General features: G+C 37.0%; 1 long non-coding RNA gene across 6 annotated transcripts in view; it reads right to left on the bottom strand.

The window, feature by feature from the left end:
- LOC138109746 (uncharacterized) overlaps positions 1 to 12663 on the bottom strand; it is a 233093-nt gene that overhangs the window by 171554 nt on the left and 48876 nt on the right. For all 6 annotated transcript variants that reach the window (XR_011150698.1, XR_011150699.1, XR_011150696.1 and 3 more), the window contains exon 2: positions 1242 to 1301. This is a non-coding gene — a long non-coding RNA (uncharacterized lncRNA). The remainder of the gene's footprint in view (positions 1 to 1241; positions 1302 to 12663) is intronic.

Genomic DNA, 12663 nt, shown 5'->3' with positions numbered 1-12663 from the left:
AATTCTAGGTAAATGTAAATATGTGAAATTATAGAAAATAATGAAAGGAGCATTAAAAGTTTGTGGACTTCAAGCAATAGAATTACTTATACAGGAACGTTTCACCAGCAAAATATCTATTCTATTAAAATGTGTAGCTAGCTACTTTTTTAATGCTTTTTAATAGTCTATATCATTCAAACATATTTTTTGCTGATCTCAGAGAGCTTACTTCATCCTATTCAACAGCAGCATAGAAAAGAGTCTGGCTGCTCTAGGAAATATAAAAAATATTGTCCGTTTTCCTAGGAAAAAAATGCAAAATGAAAAGGATTTTCATCAGCTTCCACCTACAAACAAGTTAACCTGCATATTCTACTTCAATTATTTAGGCTAAGGAATCAAATAACTAAGCACATAACCATTAAAAATGGTGTTAAAAGCTAGCTACTTAAAGGGACAGCATGTCCTGTGACACTACAACAGCAGGACGACTCTCACGTGTTTCTGGACACCCACACATTTTATTGCTACACTGGAGACAAGCAGGTAAATAAATGTTCCTTGTGGTCAGCAACTTAATGATGCTGGTTCACACCTGGTCTACAGCCTCACTGATTAACTCCAAATATCATTAGGCATCATATGTCTATGTATTATGAAGCAACAGTACTTTTTCCATTGTTTTCATTTTTCAATTCAATGCTATAACCTGAGCAAATACAACCCCTCAATGTGTATCTACAATAGTAGAAAGCTAAAAAACACACATGTCCTGCCTCTGAATGACACACAGAAATGCATTGTACTAGTTTAAGCACTTTCTATTAGGCTCTAGTTCTCTTCCTTGTTATAATGCACTCACCCATACTGATGTGCTCACCATACTGTATAACATGGCTAAGCCAGAACCATCAGGAAATAGCCTTGGCAGTGCTTTAAAGGGGGCATCTTGCCCATATCTTTGTCCAAAACCAGAAACAAAAATACCTGAACCATTCTGAGCTGTATGTCTAACCTCCTACATCCTCCTACAGGTCCAGAGCTTCCTCAGACAGTCCATTCCTTTGATTCACAGCTTACAACCAGAAACTCACCCTGCTGAGTAACCTGTACTCTCCCCTCTGCAATGTAAGACACAATGAGGAAAAAGCAGTAGGATGTTAAATGGCAGCTACGTTGGACGAGCTTTAAATGTGAGTGCTTAGCTGAGATGTCATTTAGGCAGTCTTAGGTTCACAACGTTCAAGTCATACACTCACCATGCATCACTCCTACCGCAGATTTGAAGGCATCTTGTATACTTGCCAGCCTGCACTAGCCTGGAAAAATGAAAAATAAAATTTTTAAAAAATTAAGTTAATTAATTCTTTAGAATCTACTAAATAATTTGAATTGTTCAATAGTAAAACAGTACTATAAGTTTATGTCCAGACAGACCTTCCTCCAGCTCACTATGAACTTCAATGCATTGTTCAAACTGAAAATAGGTCACAAAGAAAGGTTCTTCATTTAGAAATTTTTACTGGAGCAGTTCAGAATCAAATGAATCTGCTTAGATTCCAAATGTTGCTGAACAGATGCTAGGAGTGACATCCTGCACCAGTGTTTCTGTAAAGCAGTCTGTTGACAACTAGCAGGTTTTTCCATGTGAAAAGAAACAAACAATTAAATCCAGAAGGTGTTTGTTTCTTTCCTTTGGGAAGAACTAAATCATCATGGGCAGTGCAAACTGGCAACCCAAAAAGAACTTAAGAATTTTAGCCAAAAGAAGAACAACAAAAGAAGTTGATATGCAGTCAGAACTTGGATTTTGCCTGAGAAAAAAAATGCCGCTAACACTGATTCTGCCAGTTTTATTAAGTGTTCTATACTAAAAATCAGTGAAATTCTTGCAGGTACAAGAATTTGTGTACACATTTGTTGTACAACTGTTGGCAGTATTTTATGTTGTTTTTAAAGCAGAATTACATTTACCACTATTTCCAGCTTAGTTCTTGTACAAGCTGTATGGCAATGGGGCTTTCAGTGTGGAAACATAAAATCGCCTACACCTTTGTATGTAGCAACTTTAATCCACACAAGCCAAAAATCAATTTTTAATTAGTGAAATAGCTTGAGAAATCATGTTCTTATACTATGTATGTGATCCTCTGGAAGTTAAGACCAAAAATATCATTGACTTTAAAGTAAATAAGGTTGAACTTGGCATCCTCAAGCCCTTTCCCAACTAACTTATGTAAGGCTAGGCCTCAATGAAGCAAAACTCAATGTACTTTTATAGTCATGTTCTCAGCTGAATGGGTGTGATGTGATTGAAAAATTGTTTAGGAGCAGGGTGGAAAACCTAAAGCCACATTAGCTGACCAAACTAAAGAGGACAGTATTTAATCATATTCAGTTAATTCAATTTTGTTTATACGATTGAAGGACAGACTCCTGTCTTCTTATGAAAACATACCCTAACTGTTTAACAGTGGCATGTCATGTTATTTCACTGGAAAAGAAAGAGACAAACACAGCACAGAAAGCTATGACTTATAGATTGTATCCAGAAAGCTATTCTAGCCTGTTATGCAGCCATAGATTTTTTTCATCAGCATTTCACAGTGCAGAGCAAAAGGCAGGCTGTGATGAATAAAGGAGTCTATGGGCTATTTATAATCTTGGTTAAAGACTGAATTTCCTGCACTTCTAAGACTGTAAATATTAATTCACTCAGAGTTAGCAGACTACCTTTATATCTCCATTTTGGATAAGGAATTTAAAGAGTAGCAATATGATAAAAAGTAATATTTTAAGATACAAATTAGAAGAAATGTAGTAAAATAAGTAGCAGTAATACTCCCAGCAGGCAACCAAGACTCAATGTTCTTCTAGTTACAGTTAAACAACCATCAATTTTTGCAGAAAAAGCTACCTTAATTAGAGGAGAAACCACATGTAAGGAAAAAAAAGAAAATCTTTTCTGGAAGACATATTTTAGGTGAACCAGACCAAATAAATATAAATAAATAAATAATGAAAAAGCAGACAAAACATATACTGGCTCCTACTGTTTGTCTGGATCTGCATGTGCCCTCTGCCAGCTGTACTCACTCAGAATACTCTTTTGCAAAAGACAGAAATACTTATCTTCAACTTTCTCTAGTCAGCTAAGAAGTACAGAAAACAGTGAGCAAAAGCTCTGAAAAAGAACATGCTTCAGGAACTAAGACACTGCAAGGAAAGGATCAGCATTGGCCCTAGAACCCTGAGCAATTAAGACGCTTCATTTCTCTACTGATGCAAGGTACACCAAGGATAAGAGGGAGGGATCAAAACTGAGCTCATGCTGGGACATATCTAAACCACAGTAACAAGTCCACATACATATGGATGCTAAATGCAGGGTGTTTGGTGAGAACTTTGTCTGATTACCCATCCACTTGGATGCCTGGATATAATACAAATAAACTTTTCTGGGGGGAAAAGGGGGTGGGGAGAGGCAAAAAAAGCCTAAAGCCCTGACAATTCAAGTTCAAGACAACCAAATACCTTTGGTTAAAAGAAAAAAAATCTACTTTATTTTAAGAGACATTGAAGTTAAGGTTCAAATTAAACATTTTTTGGAAAAGAAAAAAACCACATAAAACCAGGGAAAACAGTCTCTCCTGTATTTCTGTGACTGAAATCTAAGGGCATGCATGCCTTTGGAATGCATAGAGGAGAAAACAACAGTATAAAAACAGCAAAACCACTGAAAGGTGAAGTTATAGTGCAACTGCAAAACAATCTTCATGGGAATGGTTGTGTTGCTTTTGGTAGGGCTTGGGTTTTGTTGGGTTTTTGATGTTTGTTGCTTTGCTAGATTTTTTTTACAAAAAAAACCCCTGAAGTTCCTAGCATTCATTACAATCAGACGTGATATTGGGAACACTGAAAGGACTATGGATGTAATAATGTATCAGAAAATCCTGCCCCAAGCTTTCCCCTCCTTTTCCAATATCTTTTAGAGAAAAATGAGAACAAGTTCATGAAGGAATAATGTTTGCATTAGGATTATTTTCTCTACTTATAATTATCAGATCAAAAATAACAAAATTTTAAAAAGCAGGGAGAGGGGTTCAAGAGAAAAGAAAGAATTTCCTTGTTCCCATCCCCCTTTCCAATGTCAAAGAAGAGAAATTGTAACAAATAACCAAAAATCTTTAGAAAAGGCAATCTGGCTCTTAAAGTGAAGGGACTCAACCCTTTCCCCTAGAGTCAACAAAGACTGTGGTCAAGGCACATTGAGTTGAGCCGCCTAAGGCTTTATCCCCAGCTTTGCTACAGACATTTGTGGATGGATGCCAAGGCAATTATTTCATCTATCAATTACTATTTATAATTCAGGCTATTCAATAGAGTCTGCGACAGGAAAGTTTTAAGTCCTATGCTACAACAGTGAACTTGCAGCAGTTGAAGAGTTGGTGTGAGATAGATAAGGGCTTGGGTTTAGAAGGCTGTTATAAAGAAAAGAAAAAAACCAAAGGAAAATTCAAGGAAACAAAAATCATTCTACTGCAGTTAAAACAGGGAAAAACAGAACTACTTAAATTACAACTATATTTTAAAAAAAGGTATTTGTTCATCCTGTCTTGGTTCAAAGTAACAAATCCAAAAAATAAATTTTTATATGGGCTTTTGTACAAGGATGCATTTAACTTACTTTTCTTTCAGAATAACAAGGGAATGCTGCCTTGTACTCTGGTTATACCAATGTCTAGAATAGTCAGTTTATTATGTTAAGTATTCTAATATTGAATCAATGTACCTCACAAGACATAACATGGGATGACTTCTCTCTGTTGTTATACATCTAAACAATAAATGTGGCAAATCATACAACCAGTACAATGGTATCACTTTGTGATATGCACACAAGGTTTTGTAGCACATAAATATTTTTGGTCCATCACCATTCATGGCAAGGGCATGTCTTCCAGATGTTCATGGTTCCTTCTAATCCATTGGTCACAATTCATGCTGCTTCAGAGAAACAGAGAAGCTTGATTCACAAAGCATCATGTAAAGATTGCTATTAAATGAGACTAATATAGAGCTTCTTATTTTAATCTTTAAAAGATGAAGATAAAACACAGACAGTGGGATCAGAGAGAAACTGACTCTTGTGCCAGGAAAGAGAAGGGGCAATTCAGAAGATAATGATGTGTAATACACACTAGAGACCAGTTTTCCTCAGAGCCCTCACAAAACAAACAGACCTGTAAGTGTAACATTGTTCAGGAATGTATGCATTTTCACTCTACTTGACATTATTTAGCACGACAAATTAAGACAGCAGAGGAGATACAAAACTATGCAAACATGTACCATCTTCAGTGATAATAATTACATTATTTCAAGCTTTAATGTGACAATTCCTGTAATAGCAGTCTTTAAACAATTGTTAATAACATTTTATGTTTCAGTCTGTCCTGCATTAAATGTTTCATAAAGCATATGGTACTCTTCAGGTAACAGCCCTTAAGCTCTAAGTTGGGTTTTTCTGTTATGTGCTTAGCAGTTCTGTTCCTCCTTGGGATCTATATCTTTTCAATAATAGTAAAAATAAGAAAACAATTCTTCCCTTTATGAACTTCCAAAGTTAAATCTATTTGAACTGAAGTAACTAAGAGTACGTTACACAGTCTGTATATCCCACAATTCATCAGCAGAAAAGCTCTTTTGTTTCCATAGCTTTAAAGACTTCCAACTCCATCATCTCCTTTTTGATTGCTGGTTAAACAACCTCCAATAAAGCATCTGTAAAAGATACAGTAGTACTGTACTGCATGGGTAAAATTAGAGATGTTCCTTTCAAAATTAGCTGAAGATGCATGAAGTAAACAATAATTAAAAGGAAAAAATCTATAAATAGACATCAGGCTAATAGTTATTACATTCAATAATTTAGCATGATATGCATGACAGCTTCGACCTCCAAAATAATTTAGCGCCTTGAGCTGAGATTAAATGCAGAACATTAATTTTTCCCTCTGGTTGTCAAGCCAACCAAGAGGCCCATCAAATCTATTTAAATTAAGCCTGCATCATGTAATGATATTAAAGGGGATAAAATATTAAGATGGGCCTGTGAAAGAACATTGGACAAAATAGCTGCAGTAAGGCAGCTTCAATTTACTACACCAACAATCTGTCTTTATGCTGAAAACAGGATTTAAAGGTCCAAAGGAATAAATACTTGAGTTTACATGATATGCTCATTTATAAAATGTTACTGATTTTGAATTGCTGAAAATATTTAGCAGTATTATGTAGAAGAAAAAAAGTTACGGTTCCCAATGTAATCCTACTGATGTAGAGAAAAAATATTGGATCAAAGTCACGATGTGTGTGTGTCCCATAAGCAGATGTTATTTCAGCCATAGCAGTATGGCTGCATCCATTTATTGCCAGCAGTGTGTTTTCTTCCTTCAGCTAAAGGATGATAAATGTCCTTCAAAACTTCAACATTTCATAATATAAAAACGCATTGAAAGGGTAGGTAGACTCCCAGGCCAAAGACAAACAACTCTGAATATTTAGGCTACGGGTACGTTATGAAAACAGTACGGTTTCTGTTGTCATTACAGAACTACTCAGAGAAAGAATAGTAAAATAGAACAAAATAAAACAAGTCTGTGAAGCTACCCATCAAAAAAAAAAAGAAATTTAGCCCCTGCAGATTTAGACCTGCTTAACTTGCACAATAAATGAATGGGATTGGTCATGTTTACAAACAATACCACAAACATCCAGAATATATTCGATATCACATTCTTCTACTCCATCACAGTTACTTTTATATTTTAACTTTCCAGATCATTTACTTTTCTAACATTTGGGATCCCAACAAGAATGCAGACTTGAAAATATATCCTGTGTCAGCTAAATTCAGAAACAGCCCTGCACACTGCTAGTTTGAAAAGGCATTGCTGATAAGTGTCAAAAACTGGATTGAGGCCCAAGTTCACTTTATTAGGAGTAAACATTTTTTTATTACTGTTTGTTCATATGATGGTGTGCCCCTGCAAAATCTTGTTTCCTCGAAGAACTGAAAAATTAAACAGTAAAGTCCTGATCTTAGTGCACTTTATTGCTAATGCACTGAGGTCCTTGTAATAACACACGTGCACAATTACAGTACAGTCACACAACTCACAAAAAATATGAAATTCACATCAATCGAAAAACTGAAAAGAAAAGGGCAAATGAAAAAAGGATGTATAGAGTGCTTTCATACAAAACATGGCTTAGCTCTGCACAGCAAGCAAGGAAAAGGTTGAGATTTATTAGGGCAGAGTGAGCACAAAAGGATGTTTGAGTGGAACTTGAGCGTATTTGTGGCATGGCTCCAAGGTATCTCCCAAACACATTTCTTTCACAAAGCCTGCCCATCAAGCCCAGTCAAGGTTGTTAATTGCACTTAACTGAAAGTCAGTAACTCTAACAGACTAAAACATTGTGCTGTCTGATATTCCTTAAACACACATTCAATGCAAACTCATTCAGCCTTAGCACATTACAGGCTCAGAACTGATGGATGAGAAAGCTCAGGGTAAGCCGAATATCTGACAAATCGTCTGCCTAAATGGCTGCCATAGAATGACCCAAATGAGTATGTCACTAGTTATGCCATAGTCTGTATCAGTTCTCATACCAACCTTTTTTTATCTCCTTTTTTTAGTGCTCGTCCATACTACACAAAACATGTGGCATTCATATGCCACAGACCTCTCAACAAATCCTTTCTCTCACACAGAAAGGACATAAGGTAAGGGGTTATGAACAAGGAATTTATTTATGCCTGAGACAACAACTTTGATTCAAATTATAATTTCTATCAAATGAGGTCTAGACTATACTAACCTTCACGCTGCAAGACCAAAGCAGTTACAACTTTGACTCCCATCTTCCTCTAATGAAGGAAAGGCTTGACACTATTATATTTTGGAAAGTATTGGTTTACTAGAAAACCACACACACACTTCCCATGTTTTATGGGACAGAGAGGGCATAGGTCATAATTTACTAAGGATCCTACCTGAAGTGCCAAAACAGCATTTAAGCAGAAGACACATTGCTACTTAGAGAGTAGCCTGAATAAGCTGAATCCATTTTTCAAAGCAATTGTTCCCATTTCAAGGCTGGTAAAACGGATAAATATTGAGTAATGTGTAAAAAATACAGAAATACCATAAAAGTAAGGTGTGTTGGGACTTGTCATTTGTTTGCTGAAAACATTTGTTTGGGGAGTTTTTGTAAGCTAACTGACCTATCTTGTTGCCCACCTATATTTTGCATATTGGTCCTTTTGTAGGACTTAGCATCATTCACAAATTAAAATTAAGTCAGCTGTGGAACATAAAAGGTGCTATGAGCATGTAGTGTCAGATACGCATAAATAAATAAAAAGAAAACAAGTAAAAGGGAAGGAACACAGATGATACCTAGAAAAAACTAGCCACACAGAAGTAACACACCAGAAAAATAAACCACAACAATAAAAGGAAAGGACCAACGTAAAGAAGACTTCTAAGTTTTCAGATACTAAGTTTAGGGCAGAGGAAAGACACATGAAAGACACCTACTCACCACAGAAATTACCTCAACCTTCTCCAAGTATTTACTTCACCCTCATGCTCTGAGGCAGAATCTGTTCCAAAGATACTTTAACATTATATGACCCTACATTACACATATTAATTCCTGAATAAAGACCACACCTAAATAACAAACAAACAAAAAAAAAAAATAGAGAACTATTTGCTTGTCAATTTGACTTCATTGCTAACCAGTAGGTGGGAAGGATACTTTCGATTTTCTTGGGAGGTCCTATTTAGCAATTTTTATACTGTGAGAACATTTAACAATTCTGTGCTTTCACTGAGCTTACATTAAGCACTTGATCCCCACGAGGGCTCTCCCATCCCAATGCCATGCAAGAGGACCACAAAGCTGCACAGTATTCTCCAGCACATCTCAGTTTGCACCCAAAGAGAGAGTCAAGTTGTGTGCCCAAAAACCACCAATCTAGATCTCGAAAAACTGATTCCCAAGTTAAACCACACAGCACTTTGGCTGTACAGAGCAGGGAATCAGCAAACTGCAGTAAATTGTCTCACAAAAGATTATTTGTTTAGTCTCAAAGTTTAGCAAATTCTCAACTTTACATTTTTATAAAAAACTACTGGAGCGCTCAGTCTTGCAACATTTACAGAAGACACAGAATTTTTATCTGCACCTTCTTTTGGAAGGTGTGAAATAGATCTTGACCTGCTTTATGTCCTGGATGATTTCTGGGCATTTTAGTTTGTCTATTCAGGTATGACACCAGGTTTATCATTAGGGCACCTCCACACATTAAGAGCATTGTTGACATGTTGCTACTGCTTTTTTTCTTAGAAGACAAGAGCACACACTTAAAATTTCTTTTTATTGGCATTGACACAAGAAAAATTATTTTAAAGCGAAGTGAGTTTTATACTGTGATCTTAGAGGCAGTGGATCTGCAGCTGTCCACAGTCACATCAGCAATAAAGCCCATCAACTGTCCTCTTACGAGATTTGATGTTTTTGTCATGATCTATTGCAGAATTTTATGTCAGTTGGATACCACATCAAAGCAGTGTCTCCTTGGACACATTGCTGCTAGGTGCTTTGAAGAGAAGAATCAGAACTGAATATGACCCCATGTCAGAGGGGTACCTGGGACAATATCTTCAGGCAAAGAGCTCAAATCATTATAAGGCACCAAAGGAAACAACTGCTGCAATTCAAACAGACAAAATTTTTCTGAGCATACCTGAAAGCAACAGCCATCCTAAAGCATGAGAGATTATCTTTACTCTTTGTTGTATTCTTCCTTTCAATATGAAATTAAATATCAAGAGACCTGGAGCTGGCAGACAGCCAAGACCAACTTCAATGGTGGTAGCTAAGAGCCACATCACTTGGATTCATACAAGGCCAGCACAGATAATCTGTCCTGCACATCCCTGTGGAGGGCATGAGCAGGAAGTCTGATTTCCCTATTCTGAAGGCAGAATGAAATGCAGTCAGTAATGTCTTTGTCTGTAACTTGAATTAGCATCACCAAATATAAATAGTCTTTATCCTTTCATTTACCCCATATATGCAATTCCAAGGTAAGGAAACAACAAAACACAGGTAGGCACAGTAAAAAACTTGTGTCTAACAATGCAAATGAAACACCCAGTGTCATTTTTATAAATTTTTACTATTTAATTGTCCTAGAATACAAAGCTTTATTAAGTACTGTTCAGGTTATTGGAACAAAGTCTCTGCATTGGAGAAATACAAGGATCTGAATCAGAAGCATTGAAGAACAAGAATGGCAGTAGCAGAGGGCAGTAGACATAATATAAATAAACCAGACCAGCATTCCCCATGTGGAGACATGTCTTGCTTCTAGCTAATCCTGTTTTTCTGACAATAGATAATGATCTAAACCCAATTTCCAAACTGAACTTCCCGAGGCTGATGCATACTTGCTGATCAGTTTCTAAATATCTCCCTTAGCTGATTCACCAAGCAAATTCAAATTCCACATGGTATTAATCAAGGAATTATTCCAATAGGTTTCTAACACTAAATATCTTTGGAAAAGGTCAGCGACAGATACCAAGTTATTCTAGCTGTCACAATTTCATATCACCACTATAAAGCTGGAGGCAGTTGTTTATGATTCTCAAATGTGTGCTTTCCCCAGATGTACTAGCAAAAGTATTACAGCAAATATGACTGTAAAATTTAAGAAAGGGTGGCTAACCACCCCTTGTCCCTAAAATGGGGAAGAACATTTATTGAGTACAGGGATTTTAAACCACCTTTTAATGTTTATTTTAGTGCAGCAGAAGATCTTTATCTACTCCCTACTTTAAGAAAAAGTCAAAATCTACTATTGCGCACACTAGTCTGCACATACTTGGATAACATTTACACTATTTCCACAGTATAACTAATTTATATTATTGCAAGCTTTGAGAACACACACTCACTTTGAGAAACACAAATTCAGATATTTTGCACCAGTTCTGCTCTTGAGGTTTTCAGTAAGATACCTGTTGGACCAAATACACTTCCCTAAAATACCCTGATGTTAGATGTTCTTGCAGTCCAAGCAATTATGCTGTTATCAGTCATGGAGTCTTGGGTAGGACAGAGATGATGCTTCATGTTAATTTAATAATTGATTAGAATACTCTGAAGGATTAGGACTTTTAGATCTCATTCCCAAATGGAAAAAACTGCTCTACTTCCATTTCTATACAGGCAGTAGTAAAAAATAGAAATGGTACACTTTGAAACCTCCCGTATATATAGCACTTTACTCAGAGATACATCAGAAAGGTTTTGTAGAAAACCTACTCCTTTTTACCTGCCTTAGGTATAGATTTCCTAACTTCAGTATTACTGAGCCAAGCAATTTTTTCCTCAAAATTATCTTAAATACGACAAACAGGATAACTTCATTCATAAGGTGTTTTCCCATAGCTCACTACTTGCAACTCATTGGGACCATCTACTAAGAGATGCCACTCTAGACGCCATGCATTAACATTTTCAGTTCACACATTTAGTGAAACATTAATATGCCTTGGCTAACATATGCAGTAAATGAAACCCAGATTTTTAAAGCATTTTATACACCTTCAGAATACTGCATACTCATTTGGTGTCTGTGGAAAAGCAGTGCTGTGAGGGGGCTGGTGTGGGGTCAGTAGCTCTGACTCAAGAAGCTGTGACCAGTCCGGACAGATGGTCCCACGAGGAACCGTCTTCCTGGAGCCCGTGTAGTTTTTCCCTCAGCCATAGCCAGAGTGCCTTTGCAGAGAGGCTGTCAGCTCTTTAGTGATTTCAGCTCGTGATTTCAGCTCTTGCTCTGCAGGGCAATCTCCAGGCCAGACCAGGAGGAGAGAGACAAGAGGCTCGTATAGCAATTCCACAGGAGGCAGCTTTATTAGCTGGCACCCTGCAAAGGGAAGGCCAGGGATGAGTTCTCCAGTCTCACAGGGGCAGAGGGCTAGATCTTATAGGGATACAGGGGGTGGGTGTCAGAGGGTAAAAGCCAATGGGTTATAAAGGATCTGCATAGGGTCTCCTAGAGGATTCTGGGTCTGTCTTCTTCTCCTCACTGTAACTTTAAAAGTGTTGCCTTTTCAGGGGAGTTCTCCTGGGAAGTTATGCAGTCTCCTTATCTCAGCAGGCCTCCCTCCAGGGCAGAGGCTGGGCATACCCCACAGTGCTGCTTTTGTTTGATGTCCTTAAAACAGCAGGCCCATCAAAGTAAAGAATTTAAACCTCCAAATTTCTTTCCTGAAAAAAACCTTGATTTCATCTAACATTCTGCTTTCAGTGCAAAGGCAGATAATCTTGTTCATTTTGCACTTTAAGTGAGTCCATTCAATTTTTCTTGAAAAACAATCAAAATCAGGAAAAGTTTTCCCTCTGTTCCGGGTGATGAGTTAGGAGGCACAATTATACCACCATGTGAATATTAGAAGTAATCAACTTGCCCAAGGACTAAAACAAATAACAAAATAATCCCACATTTCAAAACTAGGCACAATGAAGTATGGCCTTTGATCTATTTACAGTGGCCAAGGGGACTCCCTCATTCTAGTTTCATAGCCAGCA

The sequence above is a fragment of the Aphelocoma coerulescens genome, chromosome 4 (genome assembly GCF_041296385.1).
Source record: "Aphelocoma coerulescens isolate FSJ_1873_10779 chromosome 4, UR_Acoe_1.0, whole genome shotgun sequence".
NCBI lineage: Eukaryota > Metazoa > Chordata > Aves > Passeriformes > Corvidae > Aphelocoma > Aphelocoma coerulescens.
This window is presented reverse-complemented; position numbering and strand designations above follow the sequence as displayed.